The 10,051-nt window shown below is 46.2% G+C and overlaps 1 long non-coding RNA gene across 3 annotated transcripts; it reads left to right on the plus strand.

Annotated features, from left to right (window-relative positions):
- The first annotated feature begins 4,604 nt into the window (after nucleotides 1-4,604).
- Nucleotides 4,605-9,706, plus strand: LOC109764600 (uncharacterized). 3 transcript variants are annotated; one of them, XR_006662486.2, is made up of 4 exons: nucleotides 4,605-4,932; nucleotides 5,008-5,646; nucleotides 5,741-9,222; nucleotides 9,308-9,706. It is a non-coding gene; the product is annotated as an uncharacterized lncRNA (long non-coding RNA). The 3 variants fall into 3 exon arrangements; XR_006662487.2 differs by having other exon boundaries at nucleotides 5,008-5,093; nucleotides 5,622-9,222; XR_006662485.2 differs by having other exon boundaries at nucleotides 5,008-9,222.
- The last annotated feature ends 345 nt before the right edge of the window (nucleotides 9,707-10,051 follow it).

Raw genomic sequence — 10,051 nt, forward strand, 5'->3', positions numbered from 1 at the left:
CTCGACGACTTCGTCCTTCCTTTGGAAAAGACGACGGCCATGGTGGACGATGATGCATCCCCCGCATGGTTCCATCAAGATGAAGATGACCACGAATTAGTCTTCGACACCTCACCTACAACACATAAGCGATGCTCCAAAGGTAACATAGGTGATGGTGCTTCTCTTGTCCCACTAGTGGACTATCTCACCAATGATTGCTTGCATGATGTTGATTCACCTATTCCCATGCTTCATGCTAGTGCGACTTCCTCATGTCATGACTTACCAATTTATGATGAATATGATGATGAGCATGTTGAATTGCCTAGTTGTGATGCTATGCTCCATAGAATATCATGTGAAAATTCTTTTGGTCACATCATGTTTGACAGTCCATTGAACTTGCCATATGTTATGAGTGAGATCTCCCATATTGCATCATTTCAATCTCAACATAGTAACTATGCATGTTCCATTAAAATAAATCCCATTTGCACTTATGGCATAGATGACAAGATGATGGTTATTGGTATTTGCTTCTCTTGTGATGATATTGCTATGCTACCTTTGCAAAATTCGCGCAACTCATCTCATATGCCATGCCATGAAAATTATTGTGTATCGCTTGTTTCCTTTCCTTGTGTGCATCATATGCGTCCCATGAATAATAATGCTCTTGTTGTGCCACACACTTGATATAATTGCATTCTCAATTTGTGTCTCCATCGTGCCATACATAACAACTATTCTTTCATGATGGATGACATGTTCTTATACCATGCATCATTGAGCGATGCTTCTCTTGTGCTAACCCACACGTGCACATACGCATCATGATGGATAATGTGTACATTTACCACACACACAATTTCTTTTGTTTGTGTATTTGTTGTGTAGGTACCCATGCATACTTGTCAACCTCACAATCCCATGAGTTGACAAAACGAGCTCTAGAGAACAATGACGACGTGGGATCCCGTGGATTCTCATTCCCACCACTCTCTTCGCGCATTTCTTCTACATGGCTCTCACATGGTTATGGGTTATCGTCCATTACATATTATATGTCCATCTTGCCATGCTCACTTTGCATGATATGCTCATTCCTATGCCTTTGCAATGCATTTGTGACCCATGCTTTGCATTACACATGATGATTGATTTTAGTACTTGTATGTGTATTTGCAAGCTTGGTGGAGATATTGCTTGTTATTGCCATGTTCCATTTATGCCACATTCCTACGATGATACTATGTTCTTGCTTTGTGCTCATGCTCGCGATATGTCATGTGCATTACCTATATCTATTATTTGCTCACATGACATGATTGCCATGATTTCCTCTAGTGTGTTGCATCTTCGCTCCACTAGTTTGCACGACTTGATTTCTATACTTTCTCATGTTGCATCCAATTCTTGGATTACTTGCTCCTATCATATGTTTGGTTGCAACAATGTCATTACTTCACATATGCCTATGCCTACTGTTTTCTCACGTGACTTGATTGCCTCGCACATGTTGCAAAATTGCTATATCATTTGTGTTGAGTGCCTCACTTTCTTCACCACACCATATGCACATTATGCTTGGATTGTCTTGCACTTGCCTCATGCATTTAGACATTTCATTTCATTTGGTGTTGTGAATGACTCTTATGCCTACCATAGACCGTTCATTGAGAGTCTTATGCATGATTGCTATGAGCTTGATGTAGATGCTTATTCTCCTGACACACATATTTGCATCGCTACCTCCCATTTACATGCTTGTTTCCATGATGTCCTTGATTTTGCTCAATTTATGTGCTTACATGACACGTCACAATCCCTTGTCACACCACATGCTATGCTTGATGACGAAACTTGTTTGGTGAATCACCTCTTGAATGCTTGGTTTTGGACTAACGCTAACCACATTTGTTTTTCCAAGTGTTTGTTGTACTTGCTCCTTTTGAAGGAATCACAACACGGTGCGACATTGGAGAGTGCCCATTTCGAGCTCCCACATGACAAGTGCTTGGTGGATGTCCACTTCTACACGGTGACGCCCTCTCTTTACCATGAAGATCACGATCCATGGACGGATCTCTCCCAAGGGGGGGAGATGATGCGGAGCATCCCTCGACCATCACCATGGACGTCACACCACCACCGCAAGCACGAAGAGGACCGATGACAAGAGCTCGCACACGCGTAATCGAAACCGAGGTTAATTCTTTCCTCTTTGAACTTCATTCGGATTCACACGAGAGTTGGATTCTACCTCAAATGGAAACATTGTGCATTCTTAGGTACTTCAGAGATGATCGCGAGGAAGCATGGAAGGAACACCAAGTCCACCCGAAGGTTCAAGCACGCACGAGGTCTCCCGGGGAGGGAGAAGAGAGGAGTGGTCCAGACAAGGAAGACCGGAGGCCCCTGGACACTCCGGGTGCCTGGACGTGGACATCCCCGGATACCCGGTCCCCTAGCAGCCGGCCGCCCTCCCTCCTGGACGCACCGGGTGCTCGGCCCCGCTGCTGGGCACTACAGCCGCCGCCCCGGGTGCCCGGCCCCTGCGCTGGGAGCTGCTGCCTCCGCCCGGGTGCCCGGGCTTGGAACCCCTGGGTGCCCGGCCCCCCTCCAGCCGGCCCTCTGCCCAGTCCGGGTGCCCGGCCCTTGCTGCCCCAGGTGCCCGGCCTCACCTCTACGCCCGCCTCTGTCTGGTCCGGGTGCCCGGACCCCTCCGAATGCGTGCGTGCATTTTTCAGTTTTGACCCTTGTATCCCCCTCTCCCTCACAATTCGTCCCTAGGCTATATAAACTCCTCCCCTAGCTCATTAGAGAGGATAGCAAAGTATATGTGAGATATTGAGAGAGCTTTGCTCATCTTCCTCCTCTTGGAGATCATGACCTCTAAGGAAGAAGATCCTCTTGTGGATATCAAGGCCTCCTCTTGGAGAAGGATCCCCATCATAAGATCATCAAGACCTCCTTCCTCATAGGATTGGGATGAACTAGTTACCTCTTGTATCTTCTTCTGTTGGATCTGGATCTTTGTATCTCTCTTTGTGTGATTGGATCTAGCACATGTGTGATTGGATCAAGTCAATTTGAGTGTTCCTCGAATTTCCCACTTTGTGTTCTTCTTTTTCTTGGGGATTTCCCCTCCAATTCGTGAAAGATCTTCACCTAGGGTTTCACCCTACAACACTCCATTTGTCTAGTTGTACTGAGACAAGTTCATTAGCACTAAATAGTAACAAGATTAAATGTTGATACTATGTATACGCATGAATATTGGGGGGGGGGGATCTTTTATGAGTTCCTGGAGAACTTCTTTTAGGTAATAGAAGTCTTAATGACAAACCAACTTTTTTGTATAGACACACACAGTGGCGCTAAATTAAGCGAGAGCGCACTTTTATGAGTTCCTGGAGAACTACTTTTAGGTATAGAAGTCTTAATGACAAACCAACTTTTTTGTACTATTTTAGACGCATACGGTGACGCTAAACTAAGCGAGAGCGCAAAATGCCTTATCGTGCGCGCCGGTCGCTAATTGCGCTAATCGCTTGCTCCGCGCCACTCGGCCTCACCTATAGCTAATGACCGTAAAAGGTTTGCATATATATATATATATAGTAATAGGATAAAAATCCGTTACTAGCAGCCCATGCTGCACGATCGCCTCGTAACGTTTGACCACTACTTTGGTAACGATGGTAAAAAAACTGTCTTATATAGTAACGGTATTAGAAACTTTATCAGATCCTAGGCTGATCCATCACTAGTTATGGTAAAGTTTTGGCAACATACAATAATGTAATTAAAATTGTTACTAACCACTACTCACCAGCCCTCCGTCCTCCAATATTAAACTAAAATTTTCACATGGTAATGCTGTAATAAGAATGGAATTGCTTCTAGAAATGATTATTTTCTTTGTTAAATTCAATAGTAATTTTTCTGCATCAATAAGAAATGACAGTAGTATATACATGTGCATACATCAAGATCGAACTAGTAAACGGATCTAGTTTTAGTGGATGTGTGTGTCGTGAGGTACGTGGACACATTCTAAAATTGGATGGTAATTTTACTATTTTCATGGACGACACACTTGATGGTTAATATTTTTGGAGTTTCACTTGAGGGTAATTCTGTTACTCCTCTGTACAAAGCCAATTACCATTAGTCGCTAATGTGCATATATATAGTAACTGCAATTCAATTTAGCCAAGGCAATTTTTAGTATCATGTAAATGTATAAGGCTGAAATATCATAGTAGATATAATAATTGTAATTCAAAAGGTTATTGCTGGCGCTGCACCATCTGGTCTCCCACAAAACCTAATTAGACCATCTCATAATATTTTGGGCACATCGTAGTTAACTAGCAATTAGATGGTAATTTTCTCTACTCCTAATGTCTTAGTTGGCAGTTTTCGCGGTTAATTTTCGTCCCATCTATCATGGTTTTTTTTCGTCCTCTACCTCCCATCTCCCAGCGATTCCCCCTGAACCGACCGAGCGGCGAAAGAAAAAACTGAGATTGGGATGCCCCCAGGTGCAAACCTCCGGTCGATCGATAGAAAAACGGATGTAAAAAACTCTACCAAAGAAAACCAACGAAAAAAAAATCGACTTGGACTCGCACGCACGAGCGAGCGAGGCGTGTACCCTCGAGCGAGAACGAGGCCACACCACCACATCCCTTCGCCGCCGCCTCGCACTTGCATCCCTGCGCAGGTTGCGCTACCTCGACGGACCCTTTGCCGCCGCTGAGATCCGAGAAGAGTCTCCCTTCGCCGCCGCCAAGATCCCGTGCCTCTCTACAGATCCCCCTCTCTCTTCTTCGCCCATCCACCTAGATCGAAAACCGTCGCCCCTTGGTCGCTGCTGGTGCTCGAGGGAAGACGAGGGCGGCTCCTCCCGGCGATTCCGCGTGCGAGTATAAATCCAGCTCGGTATGAATCGCTGTTTTTTTTCCTATGTTGTAATCTGATACACATGCGAGTATAAATCAAAGTTTTCCCATACAGCTTATAAGTGTACTGTGCGCTGATGTGGTCCCTTGGAAAAGTTCTAAATACTCCTCAAGTTATGCGTGTCTACAACTCTACATTGGGTAATACTTGTCTTCTATCGTTCATCACCTTTTCTCTGTAATGTAATGATGCTTTAGTTATCTTGTTACTTCTGGAAACTGACGGCTGTACAGTTCTAATGTACTTTCAATGAAAAAAAACCTACTTTAAATATTTCTGGAAAACCAAAATATAGTGCGAAAATCCAGCACACAGTGGTTGCAGGAGTGATTGTGTGGTCATGTTTTTGCATTGTAAGTTTGTAACCAGAAACTCACGTCCAAACTAATATTTGCCGGTCGTTTAATGACAAGCCTGTGAGTCCCAGTACGGAAAATTAACTAGGGCCATTTGACCTACAGTTAGGGAGATTGTTACTTGAGCGCATACATCCAATGAATACTGTAACTTGAGTACGTATAGCCAGAGCAATAAGATATTTCGGACACAGCCTGGAGATTGGGCTTGACAAGCAAAAGCTTGTGTACATCATAGTGACTGCTCTTTATGCTGGGTCAACTAATGTGTGCCTTGTCTCTTACTGGCCCTGTTGGATGCGTTCCCGACAGTCCAGTTCGCCTGTTTCACATCAATGTAAGCCATTAAGGACGACCTTGTCTTTGCTCGCATCGCGGTGCAGCGAACGGGCACGCGGTTGAACACACCATGACTTCAGTTGCAATTGCAGAAGCTGCTACCCGAGCCATGATTCAACAGAGGTCAGTGAGGAAGTTTGGGTTCTCACTCTCCTTTTCCACACTGCCGATGTGGAGGTGGCAACTGGATTGGTTAGTTTCCCATGTTATTTCCCTTTGTTTACTTTTCATTACCACCTGGCTCATCTACCTTTTCCTGATCAAAAGGCTCTCATCATCTCCCTCACTTTGTTTGCTGTAATAACCAATCTACTATCTTCATTTATACTTGTGCTGTTTCTTAGTATGAGTTGTCTTTGGTCAGCTGATTATGTGTTAACTGTGGATTAATTTGGGTGTAGCAAAAACTTTTGGGTACAGACCTTGGTTGTTTATTCGATGTACTTGTTAGCCGTAAACCATGCCAGGCCGTTGGAGGTCAGTGCTGGTCGTTGCAAGCTGTTGGGCAGGCCCGCGTTGCGTGCGGTTATGCGCGTCGTGTGCGTGGAGAGCCCGGCCAGGTCGTGTGTGTCTGGGTGTTGTTTGACCATAATCTGGGCACTGTCTAAGTAGTGTATGGCCAGTGTACGTGGTGTGCGTGTGTGTCCATTGGTCAAATCGGGGCTGGGCGGAAGCAGGGATGGTCGAGCCGTAGGCCGTTGACGAGCGCAGTGCAGGAGCAAGGCGTGGAGGCCGGGTCTCGCGGAAGAGCAGTTGGCTCACGTTCGAGAAAGGCCGAGCCTCCAGGAGATCGTGTACATGCGCGTGGAGCTTGACAGAGGGCGTTGCGTGGGCATTGCGTCGTTGACAGGCTATAAGAGCTCTTGTAATCCTTGTGTGTATGGCTGTGCCAGCTAGTTGGATAATGGAAAACGGCGTCTATGCGCCGAGGCGTTTGAGCGCCGGGAAAATCCACTGATGTCTCCTCTTTCTTCTACCTACGTTCGTGCGAGTGAGAGAGAGCGGGAGGGAGCTGGGCACCGGCGCAAGGAGCAAGCTAGGGCTCGGCGCCAACAATTGGTATCAGAGCTTCGTTATCTTGGGCGTCGTTCTCCTTGCCGGAGGCGTGCCGGCGGTGGCGGAGTTCGCCGGCGGCTGCGCGATGCTCCGGGCCGTGTGTCGGTCTATGGAGGTGCGCGGCGCGGCGAGGAGGCAGCGGTGGCTGCGGCGGCACGGTGAGGAGGCCGCGGAGGATCTGCGTGGTGGCGGCTTCAACGACACACAGCGGCATGGCGGCATGGAGGTGCTGCGCTGCGGTTGAGGCCGCAGCGGTGCAGGGTAATAAGCCGCCGGCGAGCCGGGCGCGACCGGTGCGTGTTATGGGTGCGCATTGGACGTGTCAAGCGCGTCGGGACCGCGGGCGCGCGTACGAGCGTGCGGTTGACGTTGGGAGGAGGCGTATGTCGCGGTTGTGCTCGAGTCCGTGCTCGAGTTCGGCTACATCCTTCCGGTGTTTGTCGCTGGAGTTCGCGTCGGAGCGCGACGGGTGCGCCGGCCGGGGAGTGCGGGGCGTGGCGAATGCAGCGGAGGAGTGACCGCGTCGGGGCGCTGGACTCGGGCCGTGGCGACTGCGTGCGTGCGCTTCGTGTACACGAGCCTGGGAGCGCGGGACGTGGGGTGCTGCGCGGCGGAGGCCGCAGCGGCGCGGTGCGACGGTCATGACGACGACGACGACGACGACGGAAGCCGCAACAACTCCAGCGACGCCAGGTCGTGGTTTAGGGGGAGAAATGTTAGCCGTAAACCATGCCAGGCCGTTGGAGGTCAGTGCTGGTCGTTGCAAGCTGTTGGGCAGGCCCGCGTTGCGTGCGGTTATGCGCGTCGTGTGCGTGGAGAGCCCGGCCAGGTCGTGTGTGTCTGGGTGTTGTCTGACCATAATCTGGGCACTGTCTAAGTAGTGTATGGCCAGTGTACGTGGTGTGCATGTGTGTCCATTGGTCAGATCGGGGCTGGGCGGAAGCAGGGATGGCCGAGCCGCAGGCCGTTGACGAGCGCAGTGGAGGAGCAAGGCGTGGAGGCCGGGTCTCGCGGAAGAGCAGTTGGCTCACGTTCGAGAAAGGCCGAGCCTCCAGGAGATCGTGTACGTGCGCGTGGAGCTTGGCAGAGGGTGTTGCGTGGGCATTGCGTCGTTGACAGGTTATAAGAGCTCTTGTAATCCTTGTGTGTCTGGCTGTGCCAGCTAGTTGGATAATGGAAAACGGCGTCTATGCGCCGAGGCGTTTGAGCGCCGGGAAAATCCACTAATGTCTCCTCTTTCTTCTACCTTCGTTCGTGCGAGTGAGAGAGAGCGGGAGGGAGCTGGGCACCGGCGCAAGGAGCAAGCTAGGGCTCGGCGCCAACAGTACTAAGGAGCCACCATTGCAACCTTAACAAGGTTTTCGAGCATCTTGCTTAATTCACCATTGGTATCACCACGTTTTAATTAATATTCTGGATTACTGTTTCATCCCACAGTCATCTACAACACTTGCAGGTCAAAACATTTGCATACCATAGTTTGGACAACCAATAGACCCCTAGAATCTGCTGCATGGAGTGAGTTACCAAATAGACATGCATATGATTTTTTTTTCTATCACTATTACAATATATGGCTATCAATTTTTTATTCATTCCATGATTCATTGCTCTTGTTATTTCCTGAGGTATTTGTTGCCACTTATTATTTTTTATGGAGATCTGGGTGGGTGTTTCTAGACACAAATAATTTTCTTTGTTGGTTTATACGTTGCATCTTAGGTTAAATTAGTCAATGATGATAAGGAATGAAATGTGGCCATTGGTTAATGGATCTTTAGTGGAATAGATGTGAAAAGCAACAATGATATACCCTGTAAATTTGTGGGACCACAAAACCAAGTACCTTGTTGAATATAGAATACTCTGAATGCTTGAACTCAAATATTGGTCATGTTAGTGTTGACAGTGGTGAACATTAGTCAGATTGCCATTGATTGAGTTGTCAACACCGATGATTGGGGTTGTTTTTTCTGGTTGAACAATGCCAACATCGCATAGTGGGTCATCTCAATTTCATGTGACCTGAAATTGTGATGTCTTTGAATATATTTTGATCTGACGAGGTACTAATATTTTGGTCAACTATAAAATATTTGCTTCTCTGTGCCGCAATATAAACTTATTCTTACTGTATTATCCTCAGTTATTCTGATAGGACCATAGGAGTTCAAGATTACTTGTCTAGAGGTAATTGTCAGAAGCAGCCTCCGAAGTTTGCTTGTTTTGAATTTAGTATTTGTTGAAGTACAAAATGTGTTGACTAAAATGATGATTCCGTCAGAAAAATTGTGTCATTTGGAATTAAGATGTCTATTGATCTATCCTTGTGCATAACGATTTGTCAATACCTTAAGTTATAGGTGAAGCTTTGCATTATTATTGTCGGACCTAAATTTCACCGAAGACTTCAATAGGGGATGTTGCCTCTTTCACCTGATTGTTGTGATTTTTCTTGACTCTCTGTCGTGGGTAAATCATAGTGCAATTGCGTCTCGTATTCTGTTTGGGCCTGTAGGTGAGTGTTTCCTTGCTTTTTCATTTCTTATAAGTTGTCGTTCTTTTGTTGCTTATATTAAAGTTTGGATTTTTTTTTTCTTCAGCCTGCAGGGCCAATTAGGTGTGAGCAATAATGCAATACGTGCAAATATTTTCCTTTGATCTTCAACTCCCAACATCTCTAATATTTCCATGCGGCTCAGCCATATGCCCAAGAGAATAAAACAACTCTTGCCTTTAGTGGATACCCAAGAGTAATTGATGTTGTTCTGTTTTGAATGATGCCTCTAGCTGTGGTAGAAATGTATTCAGAATACATGGGAAAGCAAATGCATGTCATGGTCATGTTTAGGGAGGAAAAATGGGGCAAATATCCCATGTGAGCTTTATCTTGTACAAATCATTTTGTTCTTCTGTGCTCTTGTAAGCGGGTTGTGGTTGATTCATAAATTGGTCCAATTTGGATATTTCCTAATCATAATCAAGATATTTCGCACCATAAAGATTAATTATTGACAGTGTTAGTAAATCATGCCTAATATTTATCTCTTTTCTATCCTTACAGTGACATGCAAGATGCAACTGCAAGGATAAACTGGTTTTTGAACTTCCCTTTCTTGGTCATGTGACATTTCAAGTTTGCACATCTCACATATTAGAATAGAAACAGTAAGCTTAAGTTGTCATGTGAGCCTCATGAAACCTGATTCGTTCATTAGGCGTGCACTTTAAATTTTCTCTTTGTTCATTATATTTTCTTGCTTGCTATATCCATGCAATATTAATAAAATATCTATATTTCAGCTAGATTTTATTTATCAGGTTTTGGATGGTTTTCTCCGGTACCT

This window comes from Aegilops tauschii, chromosome 4 (genome assembly GCF_002575655.3).
Source record: "Aegilops tauschii subsp. strangulata cultivar AL8/78 chromosome 4, Aet v6.0, whole genome shotgun sequence".
Taxonomy (NCBI): Eukaryota; Viridiplantae; Streptophyta; class Magnoliopsida; order Poales; family Poaceae; genus Aegilops; species Aegilops tauschii.